Source organism: Dermacentor andersoni, chromosome 3 (genome assembly GCF_023375885.2).
Source record: "Dermacentor andersoni chromosome 3, qqDerAnde1_hic_scaffold, whole genome shotgun sequence".
Taxonomy (NCBI): Eukaryota; Metazoa; Arthropoda; class Arachnida; order Ixodida; family Ixodidae; genus Dermacentor; species Dermacentor andersoni.
Window position 1 is genome coordinate 169,241,102 of NC_092816.1, and position 19,049 is coordinate 169,260,150.

Consider the following 19,049-nt stretch of genomic DNA (forward strand, 5'->3'; position numbering starts at 1 on the left):
TTTTATCCCCTTAACAGTAAGCGAAGCGTTCGACCTTTTCACCATTTTTGAGAGCCGTACACGTGCTCGCTGTTGTGTCACACTTGAGAGATTTCCCTCTTGATTATTGCCCTTACCGACACCACACAAACCTTCCCTGTGCTCAGCAGTGGACACGTACGGACACGCTCGTCGAAGCGTTACGTATGACGATACGAGATTTCATCGTTGTTGACATTATACCAACGCGCTGCCGACGGGTAGACGCGAACAAAGGCTTCTCCGATAAAACTAGGGTACACTGGCGTATACGACGTGCTGACGCCATGTTCGCAACACCTCTGCACCGATCGAGCACGCTATAGACTTCGTTGAGAGCTGCTGTACACGAAAAAAAGGGCACGCACCTCGCCGAGGACACTTTGCTGACCTCTCTTCATCGCACGTTGAAACCGACGTAACCCGCGGGTCTGTTTATCCTGCTTGTTAGCAAATGTGAACAATGTTGGCACGAAGTCCGGGTGCCGTGGCGACATCGAAGGTGATCTCGTTAAAAGAAGTTTTGGTCATACGGTGAAGGCTAAAAAGTGTTAATAACGTGTCCGTACCTGTCACAAAGTGTTTAAACGACTGGGCCACGGCTTCCATCATTTCCGCAAGCGATACGCTGGGGTTTCTATAGATACCACGTGAACTTGCATGACTGTGTCAAAAATCACTTTTGAGAACAGTGTTACGCCATGTGTAGAGACTCGATATAGGCATCAATTGAAAGCTGAGTCTCCTGACTACATACGCTGCACCGAATTTTACGATAGATGCCGTAGTTTTATCACGGTTACGGTTTTTGTCTCGAAAATCGAGTACAAATTTTCGTCGTTTCCATATGCTTCCATTTCTGAATCTTTAGCCACTCTGGGAACAAAATTCTTGCTTCCCAGAGAGTGATCAGTGCGTTTTGCTCGTGTGGATTGTTTTCCAGAACATGTCTGTCACCTGCCTTTTTCAATAATCGGCCTGCCGCTTTTGTTATTCGCGAAAAACTCGCTCGTTGCATTGAAAAGAAGCTAGCGTCTTGCCGGGGCCGCTTGGCGTTCCTTCATATCCAAAAAAGCTGGATACGGAGGAACTCTACGGTGCTCTGCGTGTCTGTCTTTGTCGCCGTCCATCTAGAATAGACTTCTTAGTTCGTTTATCTCTTTGTTTCCCGCAGGAATCATCTGTGCCGGAAATGAAAATCATGAAAAAAAATCAGGGGTGTACAACAGGAGGTAGAGCACTCTCTTAGCGTCCGAGAAGTATAGGGAGGGAAACCAAGCGCCTCCACTGGAGCATTTTTTTTCTTTTTTTGTAGCTTGAAAAAAAGAGATAAATGGGGAGTTTAATGCCCCCAAACTCGATAGTGGGTTCCGAGAGACAGTGGACAGTTCCGGAATAATGTTTACCTCCTGAGGTTCTTGCACTCGAGTTGCACTCGACTCCCACCGAGTGGCGTGGGTTAGAGTGCCTTTATTAACTATACCTTAATCAATTGTGCCTTAATTACCTTCGCCTTAATGAACACCGAAGGTCGTTGGTGGTAGTGCTTTAATTACCTCGACCTTATTCACTGCGCTTTAATTAACGCCAAATGTCGCAGGTTCGAGTTCCACCAAAAGGTCAAAGGTTCGTAGTCTTTTTGGAGCATGGCGTAGTCACGCCAACGCCGGATCATCGGCCTCGTGAGCCACGTGATGATCTCGTATTAAAAAATGCGGCAGAACCCATCCTTCCATGACGGTCGCAGGATGTCGCTAAAGTAATTCGATATAAACGCAATGCCATCCTCGGAACGAGTTATGCACGAGGCGCGTTGTGCAGTGGGCCTACTACTCTATCGCGTTTCCCTACAACAGTTGTTGGCGTCTAGCACAAAGGCTGCCGCCGCGAAACCGGCGCGTGGCCTCCGAACTGCACAAAGCAAACAAAGTAACAGGCGTATACGCATGCATTGTATACCACCTAACGCGGCATCAAAACAAACGGGTGCAGTTCTTCATTTGCTGAACCACCACAACAGGCTGCGTTTGATACGTTAGCGTACAAACTTGGCCTGTGTGTCGCTGGCGGGGCTTGGGAGAACCAGCGAGCCAAATCATTTTGTTGTTGCGTGTTTTTTTTTTCTCAACAGTTGCGTGTTTTTTTTTCTCATCCAGCAAACCAATGTTTGCTGGATGTTTTAGGAGTTCCTCATTTCGTTGATCTTACCGAACAGGAAAAGAACTCACGCAATTTGTTTTTTTGAAGCAATATGATAGTACTGTAATAGTGTATACTGTAATATATTTTACTGTACTATACTGTACTGTATACTGTACTGTATTAGTACTGTATATGTTGAATACCACTTGAGTTACACATATACGTGGTGTCTCGTCGGTATGTCCCCAACAGATACTACCATATTACTTTCTGTACTTGTCATTCGCAGGTGCACACGTAGATGATGCTGTGCTAGGACTTCTGCTCCTTCAAGATGGTGGGGCAACTTTGGGGACCGGCTGCCCAATGGAAATGCGCTCTGAAAATGTAATGTGCTCTGACCAAGCAAATGCTATCGCTGGCACACAAGTAATGAACAAATTGCTCTGGGAAAATATCAAACTATAAAAAGAAAATGCTAAACTGAAAGCAGCGTATAGGCGATTAGAGAAACGCACTCTCTCATTAGAGAACATTGATCCTGCTTCTTTTAAATTTTACACAGGACTTTCAAACAAGGCAGACTTTGCTGCTTTGTACAGTCTTCTGGAGCCAAGCGGCAGTTAAATGAAATACTGGGATTGTTCAGATAGGCAAAGTAGCAGCGTCAGCGGAAGGCAGCTGACATTAAAAGATTAAATGTTCATAGTTTTGTATCGTTTAAGGACAGGGACATGCTCAAAAGAGGTGGCCAGAAACTTCGGAGTAACGGAAGCCACTGTTAGCTGCATCTTTTTCGCGTGGGTGAACTTTCTGGATAGGCAACTTACTTCCATCAACAGATTTCCAACACTAGAGGAAATAAAAGTACCTATGCCTGAATCATTCAGGACATTTCCTGATACCAGAATAGTCCTTGACTGCACCGAGGTTAGAATACAGAGGCCATCTATGCTGCCTGCTCAACGACAGACATTTTCCTCGTACAAACATTTTAACACTTTTAGAGCACTGGTTGGGGTGACACCAGACGGCAATATATCATTTCTGCCAGACCTTTGGGGAGGGCATGTGAGTGACACAGAGATTGTGGAAACTGGTGGCCTGCTTCAACTTGTTCAGCTAGGCGATGGTGTAATGGCTGACAAGGGGTTCCGTCTGGAAGCTATCGTACCCCCAGGTGTGAAACGCTATGTGCCACCTTTTAGAATATCTCCACAGTTCGCACCAGAGCAGGTTAAAGCAACCAGAAAGGAGTGCTCGCATCCATGTTGGGAGAGTTATACGGCGCATTGAAGAATTTCATATTTTTGATAAACCAATTTCAAATAATGTGCTAGATCTAGCAAGCAGCTTGTTTAGAGTGTGTGCATTCTTGTGCAACTTCCAGCCACCAATAATGGAAGCACGAGAATAAGCTAAACTCTGCTTCTTATTAGGTAGAATGAAACAGCTGAGCATTTATTAACCTTAACCTATAAGCACTCAGCCTATTTCTTCACAGCGCCAAATTTTTATCATATTGTTAAGAAGAGTTGTTCGGATCCGAGGTTTATCTACTCCATTTACAAGTAGTATAAAGCGGAGCCGCAACAGCAAAGATGGCAGACATTAGTGACCATTTTCTCAACTCCCGTTTCTATGACATGGTGCTGTGTCACAGACATGCGGCTAGTACGCCCATGAAACAGTTTGGCATCGCCAATATTAATGCAGTGAGGGACGACTCTTGTCAGTCAACATGGGGCAAAGTAAAGTAAAATATGCAGGTCAAATGCAGATGTTGGAATCTATGTGAGGCGAACCTTAAACAAAGCCGTTTATCAGTTCTCTACATCGAATGGAGAAGCATGCAATATGGTGAGAACAGGTGTATGGAAAGAAAAGTAGGACATGCATCAAGCAACATATTTAGGGATTGTGTACCTTTTGTCACAGTAGGACATGCCCTTTTCTGCCTTTGTCAAGTATTGGTGAACAAACACCCCCAATAGCACTTACCAAATGGCTAAACCAAAGAATTAGTGAAATACAATTAACCTTTCGCTAACAGATTGGGGTGCTGTAGAGATATTTTTGAAGCAACACTATATGTGCTGCTTTTATATAGGAAGCTATTTTTTTTCGTTACGCAGAATAGAGCTGGACATAAGTGGTCAGTATACTAGCTTTACGTGAACCACTTCATTGGTACTTTTATATAACTTTTGTTTTTATATCCACGTATATGTTTGGCAAAACAGCAGCCACGGTCAAGATTGCCCTGTGTTGATTTCACAGGTCCTATTAAGTCCATTAAACTTCTTTTTAGCCACGGTCAGAAAAGCCTGGGAGGGTCTGCAAACTAATCCGTATTTTAAAACGTAAGCATACCGGCCAATCTTTGAACTTTCAGAATTATAAAATCTCATGTTTGCGACACTGAGAAGGGGGAAAGAGGATTGTTGCAGTTTATTTTTTTTATACAAAGCTTGCTCTGAAAACACACTCTTCAAGGGGTACATGTGCACTTTACTGACGCATTTACTTTTAGACATAGAACACAAGGGGCAGCAAACTTGCAACAGTGGAGGGCGACAAGGAGAACATAGTTTTTAGATCATGGAGACTTTCTGCAGCAGGTCCGCAGTTGCTGGTTTTGCCTGCTTAAGGAATTTGTCTGTATAAACGTGCTCGAAACGTACGCTCTCGCGTCCTTTACCCTAGCGAAGGCTTCAAATGGAACACTCGAAGACAAATGATGAAGTGTTTTTGTGAACGGGAGTGGTACAATTACTACAACGAAGTGACCTCTATCAAAAAAAGATTTTGGAGGTTCAGAGCACTTTGTTATAAAGGCGTTTGACGATGTGCCCCTGTATGTTCATTAAAATATTTTATTGTACAAAATATCTAATTCTGCAACAAGTATGGGTTGCTTTGTGTTTATGCTTTTCAATAAACATTTTTGCTTTCACTCATCACACGGCTTCTAGTTGCTATTTACCATGTATGTGAAAGCCAGAATCTGTCTACTGGGATAACTTTCCCATCATATCTGTCTTTCCCTACAGGACCCATATTCGAAAACTTTATGAAGATGTTTTAATGAAATATTCATGTAACAGCTGTTGGAACATTCGGCTGCCGTTATAGATTGGTTTTATCAGTTGAAGTGGCCGATGTGCAGGTATAGATCCATATAATCAACGGCTCCAAAATATTTGGCCATAAGAAATGGTCAGAATATTTGTATATTTTAGTTGTTTCTTCCCAGGATTTAGGAGAATACAAAACGTAGAATAATTTTGTGAATACACCAATCTAAATGAGCCCTATAAATGTGGAATTTTACGATCAAATTGTAAAAGTTGGTAGATATGAGCTTCCTGTATCAGCACTAACATAACTTTTCCATGTGCACACTTCCACAATAATTTTAATACTGTATAATGATTCCTTGTTCAATAATTTACCTTCTTGAATGCAGGCAGGGTGCTCTGCTGGCATCACTTTCAAGAGGCCTTACACAATGCACGCAGTTTGTGGAAGCACAATTTTATTGCATTTGCAGGCAAACTTACAAAATTCGTTAAATTTACACTCATTGAATTCAGTCATGCGCCCAAATTTATGACTACCGTATTTTCACAAGTTAGTTATAAAATGTGGTACGCACTGAACAAGCCATGCTTTGCTTGGAGGTACATTTCAACAGTCACCACTTTGACAACACGACTGCATGTACAGTGCTCATGGAATGAAACGTGTCAATTTAGGGCTAACTAATGCGCATACTTTCCTTTCAACCGGCTGCAGTTCGTGTCACATTGACGTAATTCTGGCGTGTACACTTACATCGGAGTCCTCGTCACCTTTGTTGACCAAATTCCTAGCGACATGACATGGTGCTCTCGCGTCCTTTGCACATATGTAGGGTTCTGCTAAATGTTCCGTGTCCCATTTCATTCCATGAGCACTGCACACATTGCACTTGCACTTGAAATTAGTCTCATTGATAACATAAGGGAGTAAAACTTTACTAGAAGAAATTTTCCTCACTGGCACTGGTAAGGAACTTCGGTATGCAGAAAGATACGTGCTCTAAGTCTCACAATTTCCAGGTTGTGCGAAAGGGTTAGCATACACTACAAAACCTGATAGAGTGCCGTTGCTTACACAAATTTCTGAGCCAAGAAGAAATGGTATGAGTAAAAATACACTTCTAACACTTAACAACATTGCAAAATGAGAGTTGCATGATTGACTTTGCTGTAGTTGACACAAACTGGAGCTTCAACAAACAATAAAAAGCCTGTTAGCTAAGTTTCAGACACCCTTCAAACATAATTGCTGTAATCTAGGCCATTCTGCGACACAGCACAACTGCAGAAACATACACATGTATATACAAGCGCGCTCGTGCAGGAGATTATGTGCAACAAATCAAATATGCAAATAGTGCTCACATAATAAAAGATGCCAATTATGCACCAACGCATGCAGCTGTAGTCAAGACTTCAAGCGGAAATCGCATTGCACTATGATAGAAACAAAAAACTTTACATGCCAACATAGCTGACAATCGTCAGGAATGTGCAGTGCATTAAAACGAGTGTTTCTCGCTGCACTTTCCACGAACAGTTGCACCTTTCCTTAGAAACGTTAAGGACAGACAGCTGCTTCATATACAACTTCAATGAACATTACAAAAAGAAATGTTGGCGGCATCTCAAAAACAAGAAAGAGGACTAGAAATGACAATGCACACCAGTTGAATATAAAAAGTTTCAATGCTCTCCGAGTGGAAGACAAATGCACATGAGCAAATTAAGGAATGCTTAAACTTCTTGACTAGTGCATACGCACCATAGCTAGCACCAATACTATGTGTAGTGTACGACCAGCGAGATTGCACAATGCGTAGAGATGGAAGTTTTCTTTGGGAATGTTAAGGATAGAATCTGCTCAATACGCAACTTCAATGAACATTGCAGGAAAAAAATGTTGGCAGGACTTTGGAACACTGGGACTAGAAATGACAATGCAGCATACACACCAGTTGGTATTTGTACCCAAAGCTTCCAGCTTAACTAGCACATTCAGTGACACTCACTCTGCAAATCTGGGTAGAAGTACCCACAAAACAGAGTTTCTACAGCTCGCAAGAGCTCGTCAAACTGGTTTTCGTCAAACCTTACAGTAACAATTTCGGCTTCATTTTCGTTAATGTAAACAACGAAGTCGCACTCAGACAGGTGCAAAACGCCCTTGACCACATTAATTTGCGTTTCAAAGACAAGTTTCGGCTTCTTGTCCTGAAAGTTTCTGAAAGAGTTTTGAAGTCGTAATGGACACTTCACTTCAAGAGCTCTGGCTTTTGCTCTGCAGCATTCACATGTGAATGTTACCACACGATCTGGTGATGCGCCTACAATTGGCATATCCTTAAAGACCTTCAGTCCTACATCTGCAACAGAGGCAGCATGACCCCCCCTTTTTAAGATTACATAAAAAGAACTGCTTGGCCTCTGCTTCTTTCCGTGAGCCATCTTTCATTGCAGCACTTTGATATGTGGTAGAACGCATAACTAGATTGACCACTCCTCGCAGGTTATGTGGTCGTGGTCAAGCTTTGTGCACGAGTCATGCATGCACGGGCTATACTAGCCGTAACCATGCCTTTTCTATACTGCATCCACAGATGCGACTGTGCCTGCAGTCTAGTTAAGGATTCAATATCTATAATGTCCTGGTCCGTGTATGCTTGCTTAGCCCAGGCCAAGAATTCTGGTGCTGAAAGTTCGAGCTTGGTCTTCACGAGGTCCATAAGCGCCAGAATCTTTGGACAACTGCAAGAAAGTTTAGGATGTGGACAAAACTTTTGTTGAAATATCTGCAGGACATACCAAAAACTCATAGCTTTGCATTAGTCTTTGCTGCTGAGACAATGCACTTTTCGTTATCATTTCTTATTGGTTCAGGTGAGACGCAGGTCTCGCTTTGCTGCTAATAATTGGTGAGGTGGAGTTCCGTCAAACTTCACCACTACGCGCACAAAGTTTCTCATAGAAAAAATACTCATAACAGGTAGTTATCTGCACCATTCTTGGTGATTGCGTTTAGCAAATGTTTAACCTAGTCCAAAGGCTGCAGCACTCACAGGAATAAAGTACCTTCAGGTTGCAAGATTGTGGCACACACCAGCTGTTGAGCAGGTGGAGACTCGACTGGCGCCCCAAGTAAATAAGACAACCCTTACTTCAACTAAGCTAACACAAAAGCACAAAACAAATGAGATTCAACTGGGCCAGTCGGTGACGGCCAACTACACGCTGCGAATTTCATCCCTGAGCCTAATTTAGTGCCTTTACAATGTGTTTCACACACTCCACTGAGTGCACCGAAACTGAAAGGCCGCATCAGTCAACTACACAACAAAACAACCATCTGTGTGCTTTGCTGAACCATTCCCAATTGTTTGATTCAGCTGGTTTGGTGTAGCGGGATTAGCTGCAAACAATGCACTTCTGCCTGTCATTTCTTATTGGTTTAGGTGAGATGCAGTTCTTGCTTTGCTGCTAATGATTGGTGCGGTGGAGTTACGTAAAAGTTGACCACTACGTGTACAAAGTATTTCAATTTGACAAAATACTCAAAACAGGTGGCTGTCCACAGCATTCCTGTCGACTGCGTGTTACATTTCGTAAATATTTATTTAAATCTAAAGGCTGCAACACTCGAAAGAATAAAGTACCTTCAGGGGACAAGCTTCCCGCGTCTACTCGAGCAGGCACGTGGTGACTGGACTGGCGCTGCAAATAAATAAGACAACTCTTATTTCAACTGGTCCAGCACAAACACAAAACAAGAAAACAGTCTGAAATAACAATGATGGAGTGTGGTTGTCAGCAACTTGTCGTAATCTCCGACAGCAAGCAAAGCTAAAATAAAATAAAAGACAATTTAAGGGTACAACACATGTGCTATCCGTCTGCCAGGCTCTGTTCATCCAAGTTTAGCACCTCACTTGGAGTATGTCGTACTAACAAAGCCAAATTTTTACTCAAGCTACTCCCTAACTTTAATTTACTGCCTTTACAATCTATTTCACACACTACACTCAGTGCAGCAAAAGCTAAAGGCCATGTCAATCGACCAAAAATGTGAACCATCTCCGTGCTTCAGAATATGCGTGCTCTTATTTATCCCTAATGGTTCAACTGAGCTGGTTTTGCACAGAACGAAATTAACAGTAGATAGCACGCTTGTCGTTCTCATTTCTCATCGGCTGAGGTGTACTTTTTGGACTGCGAATAGTTGAAGTGGATTTTTGTATTGAGCAGTGCAGCCCTAACAAAACATACATACACACAAACAAAAAGAAGATACAAGGTGTTGCTGCAGGTCTTCTTTTCTATCTGTGTTTGCCTTGCACTACTCAATACAGTACACATGTACTAACAAGCTCAAATATTTACCAAATTGGTGTGTCGAAGTTGCATCAATCTTTACCTACTAGTGCAATACAACAGTAGTGATATTTTAAGGCTTGTTTGTTGGCTTGCTGTTTCCATGAAACAGTGTTTCTGTGAGCGTTAGTTACTACATGCATAAAAAAATCAACTCGTCTAAAAATTCACCTGGTGGTACAGCAGGCTTAGACATAGCAATTCTACAAGTTCATGCTAACAAGTGTTGCTACCTTCGTGGTAACTGCTGGATCTGCACAGGTTTCTAGAGTTGTGGCGTGTCTCACTGCATGTTGGCGCACATGCACTTTTCTTTGCGAGTTAGTGCATCTAGTTCTGTAGTCTCACTGGGAGTAACAGAGTGAACATTGGCTTGACAAACAAAATATTAATTTACCGTAGCTGTGGGCTCACTTCTGATTTCCACCAATGCCAACGTAGATCTGCTATTGGGCCCACCTATCAATGTTTCTAACTAGTTTCTAGTGTCCAACTTCATGAACACAATCACAACTGCTCATGAAAAAAATGTGATAAACAGTGTTCATAATGTTTGTCGTGTTGCAACTGCACGCTTGCACCCTCCGATCAGTAAGCTTTCCAGAACACAAAAATCTTGAATTTGCTTTAGCTTTAGTAGCACAGGTTAGCTGACAAACTGTCACTATGTTTTATTGCTATGTTGCTCAAGTGTTCAGGAGCAAAAGACCTCCCTCTCCCCTCTCTTCTCAGCGTGGGTAGCAAACCGGATCTTTCCCTCTGGTTAACCTCCCTGCCTTTCCCTTTGCTCTGTCTCTCTCTTTCTTGCTAAAGTGTTCATGAAACACGAAAAGGCACTTCTCTACTGATACGTTGTTATAGCGAAGCCACAATGCTCGGAGTGATGCATCCTGTAGATTTCTCCGGAATGTGTCTAAATCACAAGGGAGTGCCTCCGGACAAGGGTCATAGCACCTCTTTCACTTGCTTGCATTTTCCGTGTTGGGACTTGCCACTCCGAAAGTGATGTCCTTCAAGGGCTCTGAAGGCTCGAGCTTCTTGGCTAGAAATTGAAATTACTGTTACGACTTTGGTTACAATCTGGAATATATAAAGCGCATGAAGAAAATGATTACCTCCCGGAGGGACAATCCAAGCGCACGGAAGATCCGTGCACGTAGGTTCGAGGGAAGCTACACTGGCTGCAGCCAGTAACAGACCAACAACGTGCTGGCATGTTCCACTTAATCTGTAAATACAGAAAAGGACCATTTGAAGTGTGAAAAATTGTCTGTTTGTTAAACAGTGCCTCATATCCTGGATGTAATGCTTTGTTTCCGTGTAAACGCACTTCCCTTTCAAACACTCGACGATTTATGTTACGGACATAATATTCTAAGAGTTTATGTTAAACAAGAAAGCAATTTCTTGAAACGTGGGCTTACAGTGCAAATGCTCAAAATTAAAGCTAAATGCAGGACAACAGCAGGTAGGAAGAAAACTGTTAACGTGGCAGTGCATGAAATACAAAAATCAACTTTTGAAATGTGCATATCGAATGCCAGCTCAAAGCAGCGCAAATGGAACGCAACTATCGAACGCCTACTACACGGTGAACAAGTGAAAGGACGCAATGAGAATGAAGAGAAGGTTTGCGCTGGTAGTTTCTTCAGCACGTCGAAAGACTGGGCTACTGCTGCTGATCACGCTGCAGGGCCGGTATTTTGTAGCGATGCCTTTTCCGATTCTATGCTTTTTGAAGCTTTTCGCGCTTGGCCAGTGGTGATCAACGGGATCAGGTGGCCGTGTGTGGTGGATGACAAGAATAGCATGGAATAAGGCATAAGGCATCGCTACAAAATAGCGGCCCAGTAGCCAACGGCTGCATGCACACGTACAGGCCAGACGGGTATGCGTTGAGCAAACATGCGCAGCATAGCAAATGCAATATGAGCGAAAAGCAGAGCTACAGTTCGTGTTCTCGTGTCCCGCACAGTTATTACGTTATTGCGCTGCTTATTTGATAAAAGTTACACACCCGAGTGGACGAACAGCTTGCGATTCTTGTGCAGCTATCTTTAAGATCGAGACAATAGGTCCAGACGCGTCCTTTTGCAGTTTTTACTATGTTTACGTAACTGAGGAAGCTGCCACCGCTTCTAAGTATGAGTGCTAGATATATAGCGACGCGCTCATATTACGTTACACTCAAGCGGCGTTCAAGAGATTGTGTGAGTGTGCGCGAACGTGCGTGCGTACTTTTTTGGGCGTGTGTGCATGCGTGGGCGCGTGTAAATGTGAATGTAGGCGAGCATTCACATTTACATATTCGCATTCACATAACCTATATACTGCAGTGTGCTATTCGCTCTGTCAGCCCCTTTCTTGATTTTGGATTTACCTGAGAAGAAGGGAGCTATCGCGAAATTTTGTCTTTGCCGACTAGCGTATCCGAACTACATGGATACCATTTCCGTTATGTCAATCTTGCAATGGCCCGTTGTTAGTGGAGATACGAATTTCAGTCGCGAACAATTTTTTTGTGCCAGAGAAGAAAGATTAGCCCTGTTTAAAAGCTCTGTAACTGAAGTTCTCGTAGATGTGTTTTAAATAAAACGCATGACTCTTCTTTGTACCTGCTCTAGTTTGGCGATGTTAGTTTTTGTAAATGGGTCCCATATCAATGCAGCATAATCTAAAATGGGCAGCACAACGTATTTGTAAGCCAAGTGGTGAACAGAAAGGGATTAAAGCTTAAGTGCTCGCCTGAGGAAAAAGAGTTCAGGTTCACATTTGCAGTGACAGATTTATTATGAGTATTCCAGTTGGGGTCCTTCGAATTCCAAAGCGCTAAATATTTACAGCTACAAATTTCAGAGAGGAAAGCGTTATTAATACCGTAATCAAATTGTAAATGTTTCTTTTTATCTGTTAAGCTTGTTAAAATCGTTTTTTCAAAGTTTACCACCATCTGCCATTTTCGACACCAAGAAGCAATTTTCTGAAGTGCACTGCTCAGCAATAATTTATCCAATCTGGTATTAATTTCAGAGTACAAAACATAATCGTCGGCAAAAAGTTTATGATGAACTGCAATATCTCGTACAATATCCTTGATATATTGGAGGAACAAAAGTTGCCCTAACACCGAGCCGTGGGGTGCTCCATAATGCACCGTTACTGATGCATATAAGCTCATACGAATGGAAACAAACTGTTTTCTCTGGGTTAGGCACGCAGCGGTCCATTCAGTTGGCTGATTATTTTTGAAAACATTATGCAATTTAGAGAGTAGTTTTTTGTGAGTGATTTTGTCAGATGCTTTTGAAAACTCCATGAACATAGCGTCAATTTGTGTGGCATTGTTAATTGACATTTCATGATGGTGGATTGTTTCAGTGAGCTGAGTACACGTCGAGAATCCTTTTGTTAAACCTTGTTGATATTTGGTTAAAATTTGTGATTATCAAGAAAATATAGTATTTGATTAAGTATAATGTGTTCGAGTAATTTGCAAGTTGTGGAGGTTAATGAAATCGGGTGATAGTTGGTAATGTTTCTGCTTCCATTTGTATGTAACGGTTTGATTCTGGCTGTCAGCCAGTCATTCGGTAGTTCACCGTTGCGTAATGATTTATTAAATAAAACGTGGAAATACATAGGCACCCACTCGGCATATTCTTGAAGAAACGAATTTGGGTTGTTGCCTGGCGCCGGTAACTTCTTTATGTTCAGTTTTAAGAGCATATTGAAGATACCTTGTTCTGAGATTATGAGGTCTGGCATACGTTTGAAGGAGACATAAAAAAAGGAGGGCACTATCATCTTTAGCAAAAATAGATTTGAAGTGGTCGGTAAATTAGTTGGATATTAATTCAATATCGCCTACCTATTGCCCGTTCATTTTGAAAGTGATGCTGCAATAAAAGTAGATTGTGATTCCCCGTATTTCGTCTATGGCCCCTTCATTCCTAATTTCAGAGGACAAATCTGAAATGATATTTTCACAATACGAGGCGTTGGTGCAAGATTGTTATCTTCTTAAGCTTGGTTAGCCACCTCTATAATTTCAGTTTCTCAATGGGAAACACGGATTCTTACTTTTGGTTTCTTAACAATGTTTCGCACAAAACACATGCAGCTGTTCAACGCTTAAATGAGTTCGAACGGCTAGAAACAGAAGCTGCACTCAGGCGCACGTACTCTCCCTGAACGATATTAAAATCGCGGAAACGGACGAGTGCTCGGAGTGCTTCGCGGCCAGCAAACACGAGCGCTGAATTCGAAGTGCATTGAGTTGCTCGACTTTATGACGCCGCGGGGGAGCACGAAAATTTCTGCTGTAAACAAAGAGGATAAAACATAAAATAAACTAAGGCTCTGCGGGTGGGTAATGTGCGATAGAACTCAGTGCCTAAATTAACAACGTGGTACACACACAGTTGCACGTACCCGTCGACCGAAAGTCACATCCAAGAGGCTGATGGAAGTGTGGCAGATGCCTTGTCTCACGCGCTCAGTAATCCAAGTTGGTATGAACGAGGTTCATTGAACGGCGGCACGTAAGTTATAGCACATGATCAGTAACGTAAGTATGGAACATAGTAACACACGCTCAGTAACATAAGTATCAGATATGCAATGTCAGATTCCCGTGATCCAAGTCGGCCCGACGATCTCCTTCGAATCCGTTTCCCTGATACCACACCAGCGGGATGCTGTGAACCACTAGACCACGCACTATCGAGAGATCCAAGTTGACAGGAATACGGTAGAGACACGTACAGACAGAAAAACAGGGCGTCATATATACAAACAGCATGCGGAAGTTGATTGAAATGCTCTAATGATGCTAATCACTATAATATGATAATCGCCTTGAACCAGGAGCACGTTGTGTCCGGCCCTCCCGCGTGTACAATCACTGTACAGGCGCAAGTGTACAGGTTGTCCTGAAAAGCTCACAGATAATTGCTACCACTGCATTCGTGTTGTCGCTGTCAATGATGCCACCGACACGCACATATACCTACACGGACCATGATGTGATAACCAGCTTCGTGACAAGATGCGATGAACGCTTCTTCCTTCGAATATGGGAGGTGGCGGGTTCAAACACCTTGCGGTGTACATTGTGAACCCACTACCGGTGAAACCGTGATTACGTGCAGCTGTAGTTGGCGTCTCTGCGTTGAGCGCGTAATTAGGCGCACGGCTAACTAGCCCTGGAAGTAGTTGAAATAGTGGAGGCTGTTGGACACGGTGCCACTTTGATTCCGGCTGCGGAGTCGAATCTCGGCAGAACAATGTGCGTGGTATCAATATGGGTAGGAGCGACTTGGGGTGGGAAAAGGTGTTAAGGGTTTGGTGCCGCGCAAACGACAAACGTCTCTGTCGAGAAAAAAACAAACACGCAACAACAAAATAATTTGGCTCGCTGGTTCTCCCAAGCCCCGCCAGCGACACACAGGCCAAGTTTGTACGTTAGCGTATCAAACGCAGCCTGTTGTGGTGGTTCAGCAAATGAAGAACTGCACCCGTTTGTTTTGATGCCCCGTTAGCATTGTTAGGGTGCTTCATGTACTTTACAGGTGGTATACAATGCATGCGTATACGCCTGCTACTTTGTTTGCTTTGTTTGCTTTGCCTTCGTGCTAGATGCCAACAACTGTTGTAGGGAAACGCGATAGAGTAGTCCCGCTGCACTACGCACCTCATAAATAACTCGTTCCGACGATGGTAATGCGTTTATGTCGAATTGCATTAGCGACATCCGGTGAATGTCATCGTAGGATCGGTTCTGCCGCATTTTTTAATACGAGATCGTTACGTGGCTCATGAGGCGGATGATCCGGCGTTGGCGTGACTACGCCATGCTCCCAAAAGTCTACGAACCTACGACGTTTGGTGGTAATCGAACCTATGACTTTTGACGTTAATTAAAGCACAGTCAATTAAAATCGAGTTCATTAAAGAACTATCACCCACGACCTTCGGTGTTCAATAAGGCGAAGGTAATTAAGGCACAATTAATTAAGGTATAGTTAATCAAGGCACTAACCCACGCCACACGGTGGGAGTCGAAGTCAAGTGGAAGAACCTCAGCAGGTCAACATTATTACGGAACTGTCCACTGTCCCTCAGAACCCACTATCGAGTTTGGGGGCATTAAACTCCACATTTATCTCTTTTCCCCATGCTGCAAAGAAGAAAAAGAAGTGCCCCAGTGGAGATGCTTGGTATCAAACCCTATGCTTCTCACATGCTAAGCGAGTGCTCTACTTACTGATACGCACCCCTGATTATTTTTCATGATTTTTATATCAGACACTCATGAGTCCTGCGGGAAACAAGGAGATAAACGAGCTAAGAAGTCTATTCTAGATGGACGGCAACAAATGAAAATACGCAGAGCACTGTCCAGAGGGCCCACGATGCGGCGGTCGGGTATGACCTGACAGTCCCAACGTAGGAGCGGCCCGCAGTGTGCTGAGTCGCGTACCTCAGGACATTCATTAAAGTTTTGCATTCATCCATCCAGAGCACCGTAGAGTTCCTCCGCATCCGGCTTTCTTGGATATGAAGGAACCCCAAGCAGCCCCGGAAGGAAGCTAGCTTGTTTTATATGGAACGAGCGAGTTTGTCGCGAATAACAAAAGCGGCAGGCCGATTATTGAAAAAGGCAGGTGACAGACATGTTCTGGTAGACAATCTATACGAGCCAAATGCAGTGATCAATCCCTGACAAGCAAGGATTTTGTCCCCAGAGTGGTTAAAGATTTAGCAACGGAAGCCTATGGAAACGACGAAAATTTCTACTCAATTTTCGAGATAAAAGCGGTAACTGTGATAAAACTACGGCGTCTATCGTAAAAGTCTCTGCAGGGTATGTAGTCAGGAGACTCAGCTTTCGATTGATGCCTATATCGAGTCTCTACATATGGCGTAACACTGTTCGCAAAAGCGATTTTTGGCACACAGTCATGCAAGTTCACGTGGTATCTATAGAAAGCCGAGCGTATCACTCGCGGAAATGCCGGAAGCCGTGGCCGAGCCGTTTAATCGTTCGCTCACATCATTCCGCGTCAAGCCGGCAGCGGTTCGTCGCCCTGCCGCGTGATTCATTTTGATCGCCAGGTAGGGCTGAGTTCGACAATCTGCCACCAGAAGGCCGAAACAGAAAACTCATGATTTGGTTTCAGTTTTGGTTTCTTTAGGAGGGCTCTTCAAATAATATTTTCTCTATTTTTAGTTCCTAAAACATAGGATTATGTCACACGACCGGAACAAATGGTGGCGCGCCCTCTCGGCAGAGGGCACATCAACTTGAACATGCGCGAAATTTAAACCGTAAAGCAATTTATCACAGCTGGAGTTTTGAACGGTAATTGCAGAGTGAGTGTCATTCAGTGTATTTGCACGCGGATGTTTTTGGGAGGCAATAGGGAAGGAGAGGGACCGTATATCGGTGTGCACACCTTGAGCGTGAGTGTGTGTGTACCTGTACTCGCGGGCGCGCGCGTTTGTTTCTCGGTAATCGAATATGTGTGCTCAGAAGTGCGTGTATGAGTGTGCGAGCATACACGTCTTTGTGTGCCTGCAGTTCCGTATGCGTGCGTGCGTACATTTTTGCGCGTCTGTGCATGCGTGGGCGCGTATAAATGTTAATGAATAAAGGGAAAATCAGACATCCACCCGTTCGTAGTAATTGCTACAAAGGAAACCCAACGGGTTCCTCGAAAGAAAAACCTCAAAGTTGAAGAAAAATTCGTCCTGGTCCGGGACTCGAACCCGGGACCACCGCCTTTCCGGGGCAGCCGCTCTACCATCTGAGCTAACCAGGCGGCTAGCAGATGGCAGGGCGAAGTCGAATTTGTCGACAACACACGAGGCAAAGGCAAGGTTTGACGTAGTAGTTCTGCGGAAACCCGCAAGGTGGAGGGAAGTAATGAATAAAGGGAAAATCAGACATCCACCCGTTCGTAGCAATTGCTACAAAGGAAACCCAACGGGTTCCTCGAAAGAAAAACCTCAAAGTTGAAGAAAAATTCGTCCTGGTCCGGGACTCGAACCCGGGACCACCGCCTTTCCGGGGCAGCCGCTCTACCATCTGAGCTAACCAGGCGGCTAGCAGATGGCAGGGCGAAGTCGAATTTGTCGACAACACACGAGGCAAAGGCAAGGTTTGAACGAATTTTTCTTCAACTTTGAGGTTTTTCTTTCGAGGAACCCGTTGGGTTTCCTTTGTAGCAATTGCTACGAACGGGTGGATGTCTGATTTTCCCTTTATTCATTACTTCCCTCCACCTTGCGGGTTTCCGCAGAACTACTACGTCAAACCTTGCCTTTGCCTCGTGTGTTGTCGACAAATTCGACTTCGCCCTGCCATCTGCTAGCCGCCTGGTTAGCTCAGATGGTAGAGCGGCTGCCCCGGAAAGGCGGTGGTCCCGGGTTCGAGTCCCGGACCAGGACGAATTTTTCTTCAACTTTGAGGTTTTTCTTTCGAGGAACCCGTTGGGTTTCCTTTGTAGCAATTGCTACGAACGGGTGGATGTCTGATTTTCCCTTTATTCATTACTTCCCTCCACCTTGCGGGTTTCCGCAGAACTACTACGTCAAACCTTGCCTTTGCCTCGTGTGTTGTCGACAAATTCGACTTCGCCCTGCCATCTACTAGCCGCCTGGTTAGCTCAGATGGTAGAGCGGCTGCCCCGGAAAGGCGGTGGTCCCGGGTTCGAGTCCCGGACCAGGACGAATTTTTCTTCAACTTTGAGGTTTTTCTTTCGAGGAACCCGTTGGGTTTCCTTTGTAGCAATTGCTACGAACGGGTGGATGTCTGATTTTCCCTTTATTCATTACTTCCCTCCACCTTGCGGGTTTCCGCAGAACTACTACGTCAAACCTTGACTTTGCCTCGTGTGTTGTCGACAAATTCGACTTCGCCCTGCCATCTGCTAGCCGCCTGGTTAGCTCAGATGGTAGAGCGGCTGCCCCGGAAAGGCGGTGGTCCCGGGTTCGAGTCCCGGACCAGGACGAATTTTTCTTCAACTTTGAGGTTTTTCTTTCGAGGAACCCGTTGGGTTTCCTTTGTAGCAATTGCTACGAACGGGTGGATGTCTGATTTTCCCTTTATTCATTACTTCCCTCCACCTTGCGGGTTTCCGCAGAACTACTACGTCAAACCTTGCCTTTGCCTCGTGTGTTGTCGACAAATTCGACTTCGCCCTGCCATCTGCTAGCCGCCTGGTTAGCTCAGATGGTAGAGCGGCTGCCCCGGAAAGGCGGTGGTCCCGGGTTCGAGTCCCGGACCAGGACGAATTTTTCTTCAACTTTGAGGTTTTTCTTTCGAGGAACCCGTTGGGTTTCCTTTGTAGCAATTGCTACGAACGGGTGGATGTCTGATTTTCCCTTTATTCATTACTTCCCTCCACCTTGCGGGTTTCCGCAGAACTACTACGT

At 44.2% G+C, this 19,049-nt stretch overlaps 6 non-coding genes across 6 annotated transcripts; 4 read left to right on the forward strand and 2 right to left on the reverse strand.

Annotated features, from left to right (window-relative positions):
- Window positions 1-17,359: 17,359 nt before the first annotated feature.
- Window positions 17,360-17,434, reverse strand: TRNAS-GGA (transfer RNA serine (anticodon GGA)). The gene has a single exon. It is a non-coding gene; the product is annotated as a tRNA-Ser (tRNA).
- Window positions 17,435-17,640: 206 nt separating this feature from the next.
- On the reverse strand, window positions 17,641-17,715 carry TRNAS-GGA (transfer RNA serine (anticodon GGA)). Its single transcript has one exon. It is a non-coding gene; the product is annotated as a tRNA-Ser (tRNA).
- A 273-nt stretch (window positions 17,716-17,988) lies between these two features.
- On the forward strand, window positions 17,989-18,063 carry TRNAS-GGA (transfer RNA serine (anticodon GGA)). Its single transcript has one exon. It is a non-coding gene; the product is annotated as a tRNA-Ser (tRNA).
- Window positions 18,064-18,269: 206 nt separating this feature from the next.
- Window positions 18,270-18,344, forward strand: TRNAS-GGA (transfer RNA serine (anticodon GGA)). Its single transcript has one exon. It is a non-coding gene; the product is annotated as a tRNA-Ser (tRNA).
- Window positions 18,345-18,550: 206 nt separating this feature from the next.
- Window positions 18,551-18,625, forward strand: TRNAS-GGA (transfer RNA serine (anticodon GGA)). The gene has a single exon. It is a non-coding gene; the product is annotated as a tRNA-Ser (tRNA).
- A 206-nt stretch (window positions 18,626-18,831) lies between these two features.
- Window positions 18,832-18,906, forward strand: TRNAS-GGA (transfer RNA serine (anticodon GGA)). The gene has a single exon. It is a non-coding gene; the product is annotated as a tRNA-Ser (tRNA).
- Window positions 18,907-19,049: the final 143 nt, after the last annotated feature.